The 19479-nt window shown below is 40.5% G+C and overlaps 1 protein-coding gene across 1 annotated transcript in view; it reads right to left on the bottom strand.

Moving 5' to 3' along the window:
- Usp9x (ubiquitin specific peptidase 9 X-linked) overlaps positions 1 to 11049 on the bottom strand; it is a 137497-nt gene extending 126448 nt beyond the window's left edge. The window contains exon 1 of the mRNA XM_029568427.1: positions 11030 to 11049. The gene's annotated coding sequence lies outside the window, so the exon portion shown is untranslated. The remainder of the gene's footprint in view (positions 1 to 11029) is intronic.
- Between the last annotated feature and the right edge of the window lie 8430 nt (positions 11050 to 19479).

Below are 19479 nucleotides of genomic sequence, written 5' to 3'. Positions count from 1 at the left end.
AAGAAATAAAGACATTCTAATCAACCATGATTTTTACTGGATTTTGTGTTGATATAATCAGTCACCTATTTGCAACATGTAATTTGTGGTAATTCCTTTTCTCATTGTAAATACCCCCTTTGTGTCTAATTTTGAATTTTAATTTTGAAAGGTTCTTACACACGGCTCCTCAGATTGTGTGGCAGACTTCAGAAAGCCCAGATTTGTGCCTGTTGAAAGGGATAAAGAAATAAATAATAACAAATAGATAATAACAAAAGACCCAACCAAGAAGATGCCTGTGATGGCTAACCTTGACTGTCAACCTGATGGGATTCAGAATCACTCAGGAGACAAAATTTCTGGATAAGTCCCAGAGAGGTTTAATGGAAGAGGGAAAGTCACCCTGAATGTAGGCAGCACCATTCCCTGGACAGGTGGATCTCTGTGCATTTAAGGCCAGCCTGGTCTACATAGTGAGTTCCAGGAAAGCTGGGGCTACACGGAGAAAAAAAAAAAAAAAAAAAAAAAAAAAAAAAAAAGAGAAATCAAGCTGAGCACTTGCATTCATCTCTCTGCTTCCAGACTGCAGATACAATGTGACTCTCTAGCTACCTGATGTTCCTAACTGCCTTGACTTCCCCACCATAATGGACTGTGCATGGTAAAACTGCCAGCCAAAATAAACCCCTCCTTCCTTCCTTAAGTTGCTTTTGTCACAGCAATGAGAAAAGTAATAAACACAGTATCCATGGTGTCATGGAAGAAAGTCTGTGCATTTTTTTCTGATAGCTTCTCTAGTTAAACAAAAAGGAACAAAACTCTCCAGCAACTTTAAAAAGCCAAGGAAAACATGTGACAACAATAAAAACATGTGACAAGATGAAATACTTTTCAGCCTGATTTTTAGAAGCACCTTGAAAGGCCCATGAGGTGTTCGATCAACTTCCACCTTGCCTGTGCATTGAACTGCCTGGCTCTTCAGGATGCTCAAATGGGACCCCAGGAAGGAACAAAGGAGAAAACAGATGGCTGTGCTCCCAAGCAGACAGAAGGAGACAGCTAGGAGCCTGTAAGCTGGACCTCCAAAGGTAAGAAAACACAGAGAAACTATTTTACTAAAAAATAGCTTTGTAAAATGTTGATACTATGTAACAGGTGCCTTGGTTGGTAACACTCCACAAGGAAGGGACTTCTTTGCAGGCCTTTAATCCCAGCACTCCGGAGGCAGAGGGAGGCAGATTTCTGTGAGCTCAAGGCCAGGCTGGTCTACATAGCAAGTTCCAGGCCAGTTGGGGTTACAGGGAGACTCTGTCTCAAAAACACTGAAAAATATTAGGCTCATCCAGATTTGGCTAGCATGAGGTTATCACCAGATACTGGACATCTGTGGGCATTAAAGATTTGAAAAATGATGCAGGGCATGGTGGCGCATGCCTTTAATCCCAGTACTCAGAAGGGCAGGTCTCTGAGTTCAAGGCCTGTCCAGTCCCAGGCTAGCCAGGGCTAGTATTTCTTTTGACAGAGAAAGATCATCACCTGTTTGCGGCACAGATTACACCTGACTCCTGACCAAGTACAACTTCATCCTTGCTCCTCACAATGGTATAGCTCAGCTCTGCCCAGATATTTGCCTGAAATATTCCTCATTTTCTAGGTCTTCCCTATCGAAAATCGAAGCCTCATAAATTCATTATAGACTGAAAAAAACTTGATTTTCTCAACCATTTTCGCAATCAAAATTATATATGGTATTCTATATATGGTATTCTATACCACTTTCTTGAATTTTCCCCTTCCCTGTCATTTGGGAAAGGGGAAAAAAGGGGGCCATTACTCAAATCGACAGTATAAACAAAATTACAAGAGAATTTTTTGCAATCTAGTTTCTAATCAAGTTGAACATTTTGGAAAAATCTATTAAAATGCTAAACTTTCAAATCATTCTTAGTAATTAAAACAACTTCTAAAAAGCCCTTGGAGCCAATATTGTAATGTCTTGAGTACTCTGTTGTCCACAGAACTTTCCAGAATTAAGGCAGGCAGTGCCAAGAATCCAACTTAAAGAGATACTTCCAAGGCAACTCCATGGCAAGCTACTAAAGTTTAATTTCCACTTCTTTCAGAATTTCTAAGATAGAATTCATCCATTAAATTTGTGTGTTTGAGTATGTATGTATGTCTGTGTTTAAACAGTACTATTTTATTAAGACATTCTACTAATTCAAAGAGGCATTTTTCCAATCAAAACTAGTAGGATTTTTGGTGGGTTTTTAAAAAATTCTAAACACTACATGTTTTATTGCTAAAAACAGCAATTCTTTCTTGGTTCTTAAATATATTTTCTCCCATATTCTTTTAGATAAAGATTTTTCTTTTTCTTTTTCTTTTTCAGACAAATATGAATGGTGATCTGTCAACCATGTAGCATAAATTCTCTTCTTCTTTGCAAGTTTAGGTTCATTTCAGGACCTCTTGATTGATTGGGGGATGTTAAGCTGGGTAGGACAACAGACTGTCAGCTCTGCCCTTGGCGTTGCCAGCCCAAGCAGCTGTTTACAGGAGGTAGTGCTGTTTGAGGCTCTCTGTTCACTCACAGTTTGCTTAAGCACTTAGCCAGCATTTTTTCCTTCATCAAGTCCTTCAACAAACATGGAACTGCTTATTGAAAGAGTGATGTGTGATAGCTTTTAAACGTGTGCTGGAAATGGCAAGGGAACAGGTGGTATAGGCCAGCGCTGTTCTGTAACAGGGCTTTCCACTTACTTTAGAACATCTGGACACCAGAGGCTCAAAGCAAACAAAGCTTGCCTATGTGTCACATACGCACACACAACATTAATATGATATGCTGACATTACAAAATGTCTGGCCAATAAAGGAGAAACTGTCCTGTATTCTATACCACCCAAACCAATGATCATTGTCATTTTTATAAAATTCTTTCCAGATTTATTTCAATGAGCAGTTCTTCTAAAAAATAATTATACAGATAATGTAACCAAATTAAAGAAGTCTTGCTTTGTTTTCTGCTGTTTTATTTTGAGATAACCCAGGCTGGCCTCAAACAAGGTATGTAGCTGAGGCAGACCTTGGACTGTTGATCCTCCTGCCTTCACCTCGTGAGTGCTAAGATTACAGGTGTGCACCACCATATCTGGGTTAAGCTTGGAAAACAAAAACATGTTGCACAATACTAAAACACAATTACTATAATTTTGGTGCATTTTTTACTAATCTTTGGAGATCCCAGTTTTTTTACTTTGAAAAATTAGTAGCTATTGACCGTTTTTCAAATAAACATTCATTTACTTTATTTTCTTCCCTTACTTTTTTTCATTTAAAATATGTTGCACATCATTCCAATTCAGGGTCTTTAGAACCAACTATTTCTTTTATCAATAGTACTCCACTGGGTGATTGTTGTAGGTTTGGATAACCAGTCCTTTACTGATGAATATTTGACATGTTTTAAAAATCTTTTTGCTGTGATAAGAAAATGCTGACTTCCAGTTTCTGAACCTACACATAAGGAGTTTGGAAGTCATCATTCCTGACCTCACAGTGACAGAAAAGCTGAATGAACTTCAAGCCAACAATTCTTAGATCAGTCAGAAAATTGAGGTCACAAGGTGAAGCGTGCTCCCTTCCCAAACTGGAGCCCAAGTAAATAGAGTAAATTGCAGTTTACCAGAGTAGACGCTTTCAAACAGAAGCCTGCCAGCTAGAGAGCCAGAACCAGGGTAGGAAAAGTTAAACTGTAATCGATGAATTACTGGAGGCTCTTGTGAACAAGCTGGAGGGTGAAAAACACCAGCTGTTGAGGGGCTCCAATACTTTGAGTTGTTACCTCCAGGAATGCACCAGGTTCTAAGTATGGGCCTTCCAGTGTAGTTAGGGAAGGATGCCACCTGCTTCTCAGCCAGAGAAGGGAAGGAACTATTTTGAAATATTCTCAGAGGGTTCAGTTCTCCTTAACAAAAGCAAGACTGCAAGGTAAAGTATTTTACCAAAGCCTAACCAGCTTGGGTATTATCATTCAAACCCAACTGGAAGGCCCTCTAACCTTCCATACAGGGGAAAAGGAATGCCAGACTTCAGCTGTCTTCAGCCTGCCAGCAGGGATGAGGAGGGTGAGAAGCATGTGCCAAATTCCCAATCCAGCCAGCAGGCACACCTAAGGCATAGGACTACAGAATCCTCCCCTCTCCCACACTGCATCAAGTCCACCTTTCAACAACAACAAAAAAATTAAAAGCATACTGAAAGAAAAATAAAAACACAGCTTAAAGAATAGCAGATTCAGGTATTGCTGAGATGTGGGATATATCAGCAGGAATTTAAAACCACTGCAATTAATATACTAAGGGATCTGATGACTGGCCAGCATGTGAACAGATGGAAACTCTAAGAACCAAAGGAAATACTAGAAATCAAAACCACTGTTTTCAGAGACTATGGGTACAGGATAGTCAGAGTGTGGGCTTAGAGTGAACAGGCCCTTGGCTTGATCCCAAAATTAACAGTGCTTTCGACAAGCTCATCTGTAGCCTGGGTGGACAGGCACACTCAAGAAAAAAGACAATGAAAATGAAGATATGCCAATAAAATCTTTTGAAACTTTGATGAAAAAAAAAGCAAATAAAAAAACTCTGAGAATATCCAAGAACAGTGGGGGGTAATTACAATTACAAAAGTTGTGACTTTTCTTTTTTATGAGACAGGGTCTCCTTGTAGCCTGGAACTCGCTATATAAACCAGGTTGGTCTATGAGATCTGCCTGCCTCAGCCTCCTGAGTGCTGGGATTAAAGGTGTTTGCCACCATGCCAGGCTAAAAGTTGTGACTTTCATATAATGGGAATACCATAAAGAGAGAAAGAAACAGAAGACATATTTAATATAATAATGGCTAAGAATTTTCCAGTATTAATGGTATACAATAAACTATGGATCCAAGAAGCTCAGAAAACACCAAGCAGGATAAACACATGCACATTAAAAAAATTGGTATCTAAGCATATCATCTTCATTGTAGAAAGTTTGGAAAGAAATCACAGAGGAAAGCATTATCTTAACTAAAGAGGAGCAAGGGGACACATGACATCTGACTTCTCTTCAGAACCCTTGCAAATGAGAGTGCAGTAAAATTTTTCAAGTGTTGGAAGAAAAGAAAAATCCCACAAACTAGAATTCTGTATCCAGCCAAATTACTCTTTAAATTTAAAGGAGAAATAAAGATTTTTCTCAAGCAAACATTGAAGGAATTTGTGGCTGGTAGAATTGAAAGAAATGTTCAAAGAAGCACTTCCAAAGAAATTATATAGGTCAGAAACTCAGGTCTCCATTAGAGAGGATTGGAGAAGAAATAAACAAAGGTCAAGTACAAAATTTTATATTTCTTATTCTTAACTGGTCTAACAGTAAGTTTGTTCAAAATAATAATCTCAACAGTGTATTTGGTGGTTATATCTTATGGATAACTAAAATGAATGACAGGAATGTATAAGGAAAGGGAGAAGGGAATTGGGACAATTCTGTTATAAGGTTCTTACAACACCTAAAATCAGTATAGTTGGTTTTTTTTTAGGGGGGGGGGCTGGCTAAGTTTCTTCTTGTTTGATTTTTGAGACAAAGTCTGGAACTCACTATGTAGACCAGGCTGGTCTCCATCTCACAGGGATCCACCTGCCTCTGCCTCCTGAGTGCTGGGATGTGTGGAGGTCAGAGGCCAACCTCAGGTGTAATTCTTCAGGAGTTGTCCATCTACTTGTCCTTCCTCCCTCCCTCCATTCCTCCCTCCCTCTTTTCCTTCTCATACAAGGTCTCTAACTGACCTGAATCTTACCAAGTAGGCTAGGCTACCTGGCTAACAGCCCCAGGGATCCTTCTATCTCTGCCTCCCCAGTGCTGGAATTACAAGCAGGCATCACACTACATCATATCTAGCGTTTTTAAATGTGGGTTCTGGGGCTCAAACTCAAGTCTTTACTTACTGAGCTATCTCCCCAGCCCCTGTTTATTTTTTCACCTTTCTATATTACAACTACATAGAAATCTAATCATGGAAAGGGCTTAGCCTAGTACCTGACACACAGTATTTAGTGTTCCATGTTACCATCCATCGACTGCTATAACCCCTATGTTTCATTGAATCTGAGGTGCCGCCAATTCTAAGATACATCATCATATTAAACGCCAGTAATAACAAAAGGAAATGCTGCCAATGATAATGATGGAAGATTCCTATGTGTTGGAAATGTATTCCAATATCAAAGATGTAAGAAAATGTATTTTGTAGACTGAATAAAATCTAGTGCTGCGGGGGCTGGAGAGATGGCTCAGTGGTTTGGCTGCTCTTGCAGAGGACCTGGGTTCAAGTCCCATCACCCACATGGTGGCTAATGACCATTTGTAATTCTAGTTCGAGGGGATCCAATACCCTCTTCTGACTTCCATGGGCACTGCAGCATTGCATGACACAGTTACACTTACACACATGCAGGTGGTACACTCATACACAATAAAATAAATAAAAAAAATTTAAGCTGGGTGTGGTGGCGCACGGCTGTAGTTCCAGCACTTGGGAGGCAGAGGCAGGCGGATCTCTGTCAGTTCAAGGCCAGCCTGGTCTACATAGTGAGTTCCAGGCCAGCTGGGGCGACAGGCGACAGGGAGACCCTGTTTCAAAAAGACCGAAAAAGTTTTTAATATATAGTGTTGAGTATACAACTTCGCATTTAGTTGCAAATGGCTTTAAAAATCACCTGTGTCCTAAAAGCCCCTACATTTATATTTTCAGTCTTAACCATGCCTTTGAATGGTAGACTTATATATTCAACTGCATATTTGATATCTCCATGTGGAAATTCATAGGCATCTCAAAAACTAAATGCCAAGAACTGAGTTCTTGATTGTCTACCACTTTGGTATATGCCAACTCTATTTATTATTCAGGCCAGATGCCTTGGAGTCCATAGATTCTGATGCTTGTATCTTTAACATAAACCCATAATTTGGGCCCTTCTCACTACCATCATAGCCAGTACACCACAGTGCCTGTAGCAGAGATGCTAGCTGCTTACTTCACCTTCGTGCACCTGTTCCTCCTGGGCACACATTTCCCAGCCTCCCTTGCAATAACATGTAGCCATATGACGAATTATGGGGATTTTGTTTGTTTGGCGTGTGTATGTGTTAAGATAGGGAATCTCATATAGCCTAGTCTGGCATGGAATTCACTACCCGAAGATGACTTTGAACTTCTGATCCTCCTGCCTTCATCTCCTAAGTGCTAAGACTACGGGCACACACCACCGTGCCCTCGTATATGCAGTACTGGGGATGAAACCCAGGGCTTCATGCATGCTAGGCAAGCACTGTACCAACTGAGGTACAGCTTCAGCCCATATAATGAAATGATAAGCACTGGAATGTAAGAGCAAATTTCATGGGTTTCTTTTGGTCTGCTCCTATAAAATGCCCATACTCTTTGTTGTTGTTGTTTGATAGGTTATCACTAGTCCCAGCCTGTCTGGTAGTCATGATGCGAACCCATGGTAGCCTCGATCTTGCAGAGATCTGCCTGCCTCTGCTTCCCAAGGGTTGGGATTAAAGGTGTGCACCACCACGCCTGACAAAATGGCCATACTCTTAACTACTTTTCTCTCCTTCCAGTTTGTTGCCACATGCATTACTCTCCACTTTCTCTTCAAGGATGACCTTGGGTTACGATGTGTTGAAGGCAGCAGAGCCCCAGGTTCCTGGATGACTGCATGGCCGAGAGCTGCCCTTTGACCTGCTCACCTACCCAATACTGTAAGATGAGCAATCACAACATCTTGAAGGCCTCTGAGCAGTGGGGAGTGAGGAAACCAGTATCGAAGGTTAGAAAGATGGAGAGCCATATTAAAAAGCAGCAAAATTCTTGATTAAAATGTCACCTGTGATAAATTGGAAGCCATACCAAGGGCATCCTGTGCCAATAACTTCATGGAAAGGGGATGGAAAGCAATGTGAGGTGTGCGCTGATGGTTATTTGCTGTGTTTAGTGAGGGAGGGAGAGAGGGGAGAAGGAAAGTGGGGAGAGGGAGAGAGAGAAGGGAGAATGAGAGAGAGAGTGAAAGAGAAAGAAAAACTTAGGCAAGAACTAGCTGGTTCAAGAGCAAAAAGGAAAGGAAGTCAGAGTTGGGGAATTTGGAGATGCTGGGTTTGAAAAGCCGACTGCCTCTTTGTCCCAAATACTGAGAGAAAGCTGTGAAGGGCTTTGTGTAACCAAGTGCAGGGGAATGGCCCCACAGACTGGTGACTTTGCACATCTTCATGTAGGCCACAGGAGCAAGGCTTGACTGCAGCCTAAAGAGAGTCTTGGCGGAATGCCCTGTGATTGCTCCTGGAACAGGCAGAGATAACACAGGGGCTGCTGCAAGGGAGTTTCTTGTCCCTATCTTGTGGGAGACTGCCACAAGGCCATTTCTCACCCATCTCCTCTGCTCTGGGGAGGGCAGCCCTTTTCATTCTCCCTGCTTCCCAGCTCAGGGGCAGCTGCAGACTTTAGTGGCCCTGTACGAAATGGCTGTGCCACACTGAGAACTGCCTTTTACACATCTGAATAACCTGCCTATCATTTGAGTGGTTTGTCCTTTGGCTCCTGTAGGACTAGGAATGTAGAGAGCTGACACCATGCTGATCTTGCTTTCGTGGCTCTCTAAGTAATAAATATATCATCTCCATCATCTGGCTTCATTATACAGTACCAGCCAAGTCAGGAGCAGGGTGGCAAGCTGGCCTAAGAGCTGTGGCAGTGTCAGTCCTGGTGTGACCATTGGGACTCCTTTCATAAACAGAGGAACTTTGCCCTGAAGCAAAAATCAGATTATAGGAGGTGGTTTCCTTCCCATCTAAGCCTGAGAGCAAGGAAGCAGATATTACAGAAAGCAGACTTTCCAACCATGTCTAGACAAGAATTGGAGGTATGGTTACAGTATACAGAGTTGTCTAGAGGCAAACAGATTATATCTAGGAAAAAAAAAACATTTGCTATGCAACAGCACATGGAACTCGCTAGAAAAAACACTGATATACCGAGAAAATAATTTTGGGTATTGTTACAGCACATAGAAGAGTCTAGAAGCAAACAGATCTGATACGTTCCACAGTTTTGAAGGAATTCAATTACCAAAGAAACCAAAAGCTATGGGATTTAAAACAATGTTTGGAGCTAGGTCTGGTGGCACAGTCCTGTAATTCTAGTTACTTTGGGAGGCTGAGACAGGAGGATCACAAGTTTGAGGCCTGCCTGGGCTACAGAGTGAATTCAAGGACAGCCTGGGTACCTGACCCTGTCTCAAAAAACAAAGGGAAAAAAAGGCTAGGGATATATCTCAGTGGTACAGTATGTGCGAGGTCCTGGGCTCAATTCCCCAGTACCACAAATAACAATGTAAAACATAGATAAATAATAAGACATCATTTAAATGGGAACTGGTCTGGGAAAGCTGACAGTCCCTACCATTATCTCTCTGACTTCATCTACTTTTCCCCTCACTCCTTACCATTCTTTTCAACATGACAAAACACAGGAACACCACAGATCATTTGCCTTTGCTGTTTCCCCTGCCTGAAAGGGCTTTTATTTTTCGGATATTTGTGTAGCAAAGTAGATCGGGGATCCTAGACATAATTGAAAAAGCTAGTTTGGCCTTCCCTTGTAGGGGCCCCTCCCAAGGACTTCCCAGTATACTGTTGCATAATGCAAAGGCTAGGGATACCCTAAACACCCTGGTACCTGGTCTTGCAAAAACCTCGATCCCCATAAAGTACACCTAACATTTCTAGGAGTGGCTAGGGGTTGTCACACAATATGCTCGAGGTAAGTCCATCCCAATGAGCTCCGTGAGACTCTACTCTTAGCCAGGAGCTTGTTTCCCTGTGGGACTATAGTGCTTCTGCCCTAGTACCCTCTGGATGGTAGCAACATGCAGAAGGTGCTTGGTGAGTTATAGGATTGTAGGGGTAAGTAGCTATCTCCTGCTGTGTGATCTGATGCTAAAGGTGCCCAGAGCAGTACTACATGGAAAATGTGGGCTAAGACAGCCCTGGGAAGTTCCACAGTGAGAAGAAATTTGGCATTCTCTCAGTATACTTGGAAACTGGAACTATATTTCTGAAAACACTTAGAAAAAAAAATCTAATGCAAGTTTTCAAATATGCATTCTTTCTGACCCTGCATTTCTATTCCTCTAAATCTACCCCAGAGAAACAACAGAGACACAGGCATTAATCATAGAGCTTTCCTAATGATGAGTACAATATAAGAACAAAATAAACTATGCTGCAGAATATTATGCAGCAGTTAAAAAGAAATGAACCATATGGAATGACTTCCAAGAATGAATAAGACAAATTGAAAAAACATACATAAGCCATGAACTAAAATTCAAAAACCTATAAAAATACCACATATATTTCAATGAGTATATATGCATAAAAGCACACATAAATTATAATAAAGTGGTAGCTTCTTGGCAGGAAAGAAGAGAAGGAGATCAGGGTTGGGGTTGGTGATGGAAACTTCTCCTTAATAACAAAGAGTCTTTCAAAGACAATGATGACAATGTAATAATAAATCAACTTTTTATAAAGGTCATTTGGCTGTGTTGTGAACACTGTCCCTCTCCCTTATCAATTTAGTACACACTGGTCCAACTTGCAACTGCGAGCTCCTGCCCAGAGACCATTCTCTTCTCTTGCCACCCGAGCCCACTTTGCTGTGAGGGAATTCTGGGGAATTAATATAGCTCACCAGTGACTAATGGGAGGCCACGTTTGTCAGTCAAAAGCTAGTCGGGAAGCAGAAGCCATATTAGAAACTTTAACAAGGGGGTAGAAAGAGCACTCTAAAGTATCAGAGACAGTAACTACAGAAAGCAGTGACTATCCTCGGAAATAGGGGAACAAAAAGAGGCTAGAAATATTATAATGTATAAGTAGAAGCTTGGAGGACTGGCTCCATGGGAACCCCCCCAGCCCCCCATCAGTAATGCTACTCACCTCATGGTGACATCTCTGAGGAGGATGAAGGCTGGGTAACTGCAAAGCACTCAGCTGACAACCCAGAGAAGATGCAGCCAGTGCTGAGGTGAAGAAATGTCCCTGGGGGGTAGCTGAGAAGTACAGGATGCTGACAGAAAAAGAAGAATGGAAAGAGTTTAAGTTCCTTCACCCTCCTCCAGCCTGGCAGTCTGCCTTTATGTCCCCGCCCCCTCCATAGCCAGAGCCAATCCAGAAGCCACTGGCAAACAGATAAATAGTTTATAGAGTCAAAACCTAGGAGCTGGGATACAGGCTGATGGTACAGTGCCAGCCTAGCATGTGAGAGGCCCTGAGTTTTTAAACTGAGGTGAAATTATTAAGGTATGCTTAAGGGAAGAAAGGGACCAAAAGGATGGGAAAGAAGGGACAAGAGTAAAGTACAGTGTTACACATGTATGAAAATGTCAAAATGTAGGAGTCCTGTCCAAGGACCAGAATTCTGCAGACTCTTAATCTCTATTATTTTGGCCATTTGTGACCTTTTGTGTTCCTGGCCCTCTGTTGCATAATGGAGCTTCATTGGACTCTAGACAGACTGACTAAACCTCAGTGGATGGATTTGCTGACTTGCACTGGGGAATGTCTGGGAACATTGACTTGATACAGTGGGCCTTAACACAGATGACAGAGTATATGGGTTCCAGTTGGGGGGCTATGGGAGGGTGCCAGTGGGGATAAAGATGATTAAGATTGTTTGAGCTATTCTGTGTGAAATACACAAAAATTCAATTAAAAAAAAAAGGAAAAGTCAAAATGAAGCCCATTATTTTGTATGGCAACAACAACAGCAAACCACGCCCCTTTACTACAGTAAAACAAAACACTAGGCAAATGGCTGGACTACTATTTACCTATTATATAAGCATGAAATGACTATGTAGGTGAAGACAGAATACATTTACACGACCCAGATTACGCCTTCACAAATGGCCATTTCCCAATCCTCTTATTCTTTCTAAGTCTGAATTCTTAAAAAAAAAAAAAAAACCAAAGACGTTTTCCATCAATGCTGGATGATCTGAGAGCTTACACAGCAAAGGCAAGATGCAGGCTTCTTTCCCTTCATCTGCCAATTTTATAGTGACTAACTTGGCATCCTAGCAGCTTCCAAAATGTTGATTTTTTAGTATTAGTTTGACTTCTAGAGTTTAAAGAAATTGATGTATAAATATACACAATGCTTCACAATCATCAAGCTTTTTATACTTTGGGGGGGGGGCGTCCAGGAGCTTGAACTCAGGGCCTCATGCATGCTAGGTGCGCACTCTTTCCTGAGCCACACTCCCAGTCGTTATGCTGGTTTTCATTTTGTTTTGAGACAGGGTCTCCCTGTAGTCCCAGCTGGCCTGGAACTCATGATGTAGAACAGGCTGATCTCGAACTCACAGAGATCCTCCTGTCTCTGCCTCCTAGGTGCTGGAATCAAAGGCATGTGCCATACATCACCCCTGGTTCCCATTGTGCTTTTTGAAGTTCAAAGTGTTCTACCTTGGGCCATAAGAGCCCCTTAGAAAGTGGCACCCTTGCTGGGTGTGGTGGCACACACCTTTAATCCCAGCACTTGGGAGGCAAAGGCAGGTGGATCTCTGTGAGTTTGAGGCCAGCCTGATCTACAGAGCAAGTTCCAGACAGCTGGAGTTATGGGGAGACCCTGTCTTAAAAAAACCAAAAAAAAAAAAAAAAGAAAGAAAGAAAGTGGCACCCTTAGTCCTTTATTATGACGTTTAGCGTTTCAATTTCCTCTTTAATTTCTAATAAGATAGGATCGTCTGGGTTCATCTTTATATATCCAGCCTCATAATTGGAATTAGCCATCTCTTAAGAAGCTCTGACCGTTCATTTTAAATGATACGTAATCATCACAACTTGAATGTGCAGTATTTACTGATATTTTGATATAATCTCGTCTTTTCACTGAACAGAATTAAGAAAGATGTGCCATTTAGAAAAACAAAAATAAATTATGACTAAATACTGCTATTTCCAATCTAAAGAGTAAAGGGTTTCCAATTTCCTTGATTTTGTATTTGTATTTCTCTTCTCTCATGTGTAAAAGCTTAGTTCTTAATGATTGTAACATACTAACTTGTTTGATTTATTCCACTACAAAGATGTAATAGTTCCAGGATAATAATATCAATATTATTAGTGACAATTATTATTTTTGTCCTTAGGATTCAGCCCACTGAGGACACACAAGTAAAAATATTTTTTTTATAAATCACTTGAAAAAATTATCTGTGTACTTTTGCCACCAATTTGATAGGCTCATTTTTTTCAGTTCGTCTTTAATTTTTAAAGACTATTTTTTATTATATTCAGTTTTTAAATTATTCAAAACCAATTTTACTGTTCTAGCATGTATTAGTGATGCATTGCTACTTAACAAGTTATATAACAAACTTAGCAGCTTAAAATAACAAGCATTTATTATCTCACAGTTTCTGAGGGTCAGGAGTCCAGAGCAACTTAGCTGGGTGGCTCAAGCTCTGAGGCGCTCAGGACAACCTCTCATCCCAGAGCTGCAAGCATCTCAAGGCTTGATAGGAGCTGGAGGCGTGGCTTCCAAGATGGCTCCTCATGTGGCTCTCATTGGGCCTCAGATTATCCTCCACATGGAACTGCTTGGCAAAACAAAGGATTTCCCAAAGAACAAGTGGTCCAGTAGAGTGAAAGAACAAAAAGGAAGCCACATTTGTATCTTAGAGCCTAATTACGGAAGTTATCTGTGATCGCTGCTAAATTCTAGGGGTCACATAGTGCACCCACAGTACCCTGTTGGTGGAATATCTCAGGGGTATGGACACTAGGAGGTGGGGGTCCTTGAGAATTGTCTTTTATGCAAAACCAAAACAAACAACGGAAGCACCACAAACAAAACATATGAAAGAAGGTACATTCAGAGAGATCTAGCTCTGGCCTTTGTACCTTACAGTTCCTCCTACCACAATTAAGAACCCACTTTTTTTATTAATTCTTGCTTTATCTCCCCATTATTTTGTTTTGAAAATAACAAAATTGGTACACACTGACAGTCCCCAAAGTTAACTTACTATGCAACTTTTCTGCACTTTGCTTTTTCTCAGTTAATCCCATATTCTAAAAGCAACACACAAAGATCTCTATACCATTTCACAGCTTTGTTCAACTCTACTACATAGCTACCCTGTACTTTAAATAATCTTTTAATGCCTTCATCATTTATTATTTATTCTTCAATTTTGCGGTGCCTAAGTTGCTTATAAATTCAGTAAATATCTTTGTATATAAAGATTTTCTGGATGTGGGACTGTCTTAGACAACTTGACTTAAAGGTATAGATTTATTAAGTCAAAGGTTAATAAATCTATTATGCCTATTCCTGCATTGCTAATTAGTTCACAGAAAACATTATACCCCATGCATTTCTACATACCATGTAAAGAGCCCTCATTGTCTTTGTATTCCTATCTGCATTGGGTTAATCTTTACTATTTTGAAAGATATAGCTAAGTATATTCTTGTGGTCAGATATTTGAACACCATGTTCTAGTACTTAATTTACCTTATGACTGTGTATTTCAGTGATAACCCATTGCTTTTTAAACTCACATATCAAATAACACTTTCGCTCTCTTAAAAAACTATTGATTTATGTGTATTATTCTTTTGCCTGATAAATGTATGGGCATGACTGGTGCCCTCAGAGGCCAGGAGAGGGTGTCAGATCCCGTAGAACTGGGGTTACAGATGGTTGTTAGCCACAATATGGGTGCTGGGAACCAAACCCCGGTCCTCTGAAGGAGCAGCAAGTTCTCTTAGCTACTGAGTCATCTCTCTAACCTCTGTTTTTTACTAACTTGATTTAGTTTTCTATAAATTTAACCTGAAGTGCATGTAGACTCCTAGAATATTTTCCAGAGCTAGTAAATATTTAGTATTTACATGCAAGATGTATTTACATGCAGTATGTGCAAAAATTGTAAAATGCAACAATTTTACAAGTCATATAAAATTCCTATAATTTTAATACAATAAAGATATGTTTCGAGAGGAAAATATCAAAGGAATTTTGTTAGATTTGTAGCACTATGGTTTTATTTTGGCTAGAATAATAGCTGTTAATATTTTTTTACTAAGAAAATCTAATCTGGGAGTTAGAGATCTATTATTCATAAACTTTACATTCAGTAAATGATTTTAAAACAAGGCAGTTTCTGGGCATGGTGGCACAGGCCTTTGATTCTAGTACTCAGGAGGCAGAGGCAGGCAGATGTCTGTGAGTCGGAGGCCAGCCTGGACTACTTAGCAAGTTCCAGGCCAGCCAGGTCTACATAGTGAGACCCGGTTTCAAAACAAAACAAAGCCCAGCACTGTCATGTTCCCTAGTATGATAGCGATGGCCCTATGCTGCTAAATTCATGTGTCACCATTGTTCATTGGATTAGCAAAATGCTTGCTTTCTCCTTTTACTTTTCAGAGTGATGTTTCCCTAAATATTTCTGGCACGTATTCGATATTCAGAGTGCAATCAATAAATAGAAAATAACTGCTCATGTAGTGCTTTTGCACAGAAGTGCTGCTGCCATCACTACCATGAAAATATATTTAGCTGTCAGTATTTAAGCACCTAGCTATTTTCCTGAATATCAGAGGTCTGTGGGGTTAAGAATGAGATTGGACAGCTTGCAACACCAAGCTCACTGACCAATCATCAATCTCATTGTTATCAATAAACATTTATAACAAACTGGGTCAGAATGCCCTGAAATTCTTTGGGCCAGTGGTTAAAAGAAAGCACTGTTAATTAGTATATTTCATGCCTTGACTAGCTAAAAATGATTCCAGAATTAACCCTTGCAGCATGAAGAGCAAAATACAGACTGTCTCAAAGCTCTCCAAAGACCTAACACATTTGGACCATGATGGGAAAAAAAAAGTAAATACAGCCAATAAGGCAATCCAAATGACAATTAAAGCAGGGTACTTTTTAAAGAATATATTAAAAAAAACAATGAGAATAATAAAATCCAAGAAAAGAGGTGTTTTTACAAGTCAGGGAAATATATGTATGGAAGGTATCTCTAAGGTAGCTCTTGGTAATATGCATCCACATTCTTTTAAAAGTACATTCCCCTATGCTTAACAGTGACACGGTATCTCATCCTGAAGAAATACTGGAAGATATGGGCAGGAAAAAGCACTAGGGTGTTTAATCATAAGGTTGTAGACAAATGCCAGGTGATAGGAAGGCTCTTGCATTCAAGTCAGATGTGATTATTTGAAATTATTGTGTAGGAGTCCATTTAGTGGCAGATGCTGTCAGTTGTGTGTCTAAAATCCTTATGCTCTTCTAAGCTGAGATAATGTTCAGAGCAGCAATGTTCTCTGCTCCAGGCACAAAATCAGGACAGCCCTCAACCCCACTTTCCCAGCTCCTCCTGCACCTAGGGATGGACATTTTAGTTAAGGTCAATGAAATGTAAGAAGTCTACTGGGCACCTCTCCAAAGTTTTTGCTTTCCCTGTGAAAGGGACTGGTACCTTTCTCCCAGGAATCACCTACTGCAGACCGGATGAGTGAGGCCCACTCCTATTTCTTAAGCACCGGTGGGTGGCGTTTTCTGCGGTTTGGAGCCAACAGTGTTCTTAATGATGGTGAGTTCTGTGAGGCGCTGCTCAGATCTCCCTTCCTTTAGAGCACCCAGCTATCAGGACTCTTACCAGCTTGCAACAGCCTTCATCCTCCCTCTGGGAATGATACTCCCTGGAAGGTAGTTGGCCTGCCCAGCAACACCCCGGCTCTGCCCCAGAAGCAGGCCACATCAAACAAATGCCCCAGCCTTCTTTCTTCAATTTGGGGCAATGTTACAGAAACCTCTAAACCACCAAGCTTGAAGCCTTTGTGATGATGCTGCCTTAACTCCTTTCCTGTCTAATCCTAAAGGGGCTCCCTTCCCCTACTTGCCTTGATCCCGAAAGCACTCAGGATAAGCTTCCTTCACAGAAATCTCTATCTACTGAGTCTTGTTTCCCGGGAAACCCCACCCACAATACCAGCCATACATTTATTCAAATGAAAAGATGTTCAAAATATATTGCTACACCACAGAAACAACAGGTTATAAAGCAGCATGCCTGACGTCATTCTGTTTTTGTCTTATACAGATTCTCTATCTGCACAGAAAAGACATCTGGGAAACATGACAGGAGATAATCTAAGAATGTCTTTAAGACCTTGTGAGAAGAGATTTCATTTCTGGTTTTGGTTTTGGTTTTCTTGAGACAGGGTCTCACATAGCCCTAGCTGGCCTGGAACTCCTCATGTAGCTGCACATGACCTTGAGGTCCTGACCTTCTTGCCTCCACCTCCCAAGTGCTAGGATTACAAACCTGCATGGCTATGCCTGGTAGTTAGGGGACAATTTCTTAAATAAGACAAAAAGTGCAAGCAATACAGAAAAGGCTTACACATTTACATACATTTAAGTTAATTATGTTAACCACAGGATGCTTTATAAAGCAAAACCATAATCTAGCCATGGTAGGCATGCCACTAATCCCAGCACTTGGGAGGTAGAGTCAGGTCAATCTCTGTTGAGTTCCAGGCCAACCTGGTCTACATAGTGAGTTCCAGGCCAGCCAGGACAAGCTACATAGTGAGACCCCATGTAATAAGTGAACGAAGGAACGAACAAACGAATGAATGAATGAATGAAAGAAAGCAAAACCACAAGCCACCATCTGAAGTAACATTTATATTTTCAACATAACTGACAAAAGAATGCATCTAGAGTATGTAAAGAATGAACTAGAAAAAAATTAAGTTCAGAAAAGAAGGCATAGAATTTTTACAACGAAAAGGCAATTTACAAAAGAAAAATGACATTGCTAATAAAATATTAAAAGACTTTCAAGCTCACTAGCTCTCAGGAAAATTCAAAACATTTTTCAAACATCAAATGGATAAAAATGAGAGCTATTGTAATACCCAGTACTAGCCAGAGGTAATTTGTCCGAGACTGTTTGGAGAGTAATTTTTTTAAATTATATTTCTCAGTGAGAGAGAGGGAGGGAGAGAGAATGCCTTGTTCACATGTGGAGGTAAGTTCTCTCCTTTTACCACGTGTGTCTCAAGGATCGAACTCAGGTCATCAGGAAAGCACCTTTATCTGCTGAGCCATTTCTCCAGCGGAGAGTAATTTTTAATGGCAAGTATATTTAAATAACTAAATTTCTGTTGGGGAATGAAGGAACTGTAGCATGTTCTATGGGTCACTATGCAGCAGTGAACAAAAAACGAAGCTGATGCACACATGCTGATAAAGAATTGCCAAGACAAAATGTAAAGAGAATAAAGTTACTCAGGATGTGGATAGTATACTCGTATTTCTTTTCTTTTCCTTCCTTCCTTCCTTCCTTCCCTCAGCCTTCCCATAAACTAACCCAATTTTTATCCATATCTCCCTTATTAAGGCCTGTATCCTACTGTTCTCTTTCAGATTCTTTCTTTACGTTTACCCTCTTCCTTCCTTCCTCTTCCTTCCTTCCTTCCTCTTCCTTCCTCTTCCTTCCTTCCTCTTCCTCTTCCTCTTCCTTCCTTCCTTCCTCTTCCTTCCTTTCTCTTCCTTCCTTCCTCTTCCTTCCTTCCTCTTCCTCTTCCTCTTCCTTCCTCTTCCTTCCTTCCTTCCTTCCTTCCTTCCTTCCTTTTTTTCTTTCCTTCCTTTTTTCTTTCTGCTGTAATAGGGATTGAACCAAGAGCCTCAAATGCTCTACCACTGAGCTACATACCCAACCTCCATTTATACTTTCAAATGATCACTATATATTTCAACACACACACACACACACACACACACACACACACACACGCACACACACGCACTTGCGCGCAAATCCAGGGAAAAACTTGAATGGAATCTTCCAAACTGTTAATAACAATGGCTTATACAAGGGGTTTAAGGTGGAGGCAGGTAGATAAAAGCGACTTCTTACAACTTATTCTGTCTGAGCTCTTGTAATCTTTTTCTTATTATTTTATTGTGGAAATTTAATTCTTAAACACAGTAAAACTAAATTTTATGGTGAACAACCCACAAAATCATTTCAATTTTATGATTAACATTTTACTATACTTGTTGTATCACAGATCTATTTGTCACTCATTAATCTTATTTTTTAATATATTTAAGATTTTTAAAATTATATGTATGTAGGGGGGAGATATGTGCTTGTGTGTACAGGTGTTCATGGAGAAGCTAGCTCTTCTGGTTCCCTGGCACTAGAGTTACAGGCAGTTTATGAGCTGCCTGATGTGGGTGCTGGGAACTGGGTCCTCTGCAAGAGCAGCAAGAACTCTTTAACTGCTGAGCAATCTTTCCAACCCCTCTAACACATTTTAAAGCAAATTTCAGACATCAGTACTCATCT

This window comes from Nannospalax galili, unplaced genomic scaffold (genome assembly GCF_000622305.1).
Source record: "Nannospalax galili isolate Female #2095 unplaced genomic scaffold, S.galili_v1.0 scaffold270, whole genome shotgun sequence".
In the NCBI taxonomy this organism is placed as follows: domain Eukaryota; kingdom Metazoa; phylum Chordata; class Mammalia; order Rodentia; family Spalacidae; genus Nannospalax; species Nannospalax galili.
This window is presented reverse-complemented; position numbering and strand designations above follow the sequence as displayed.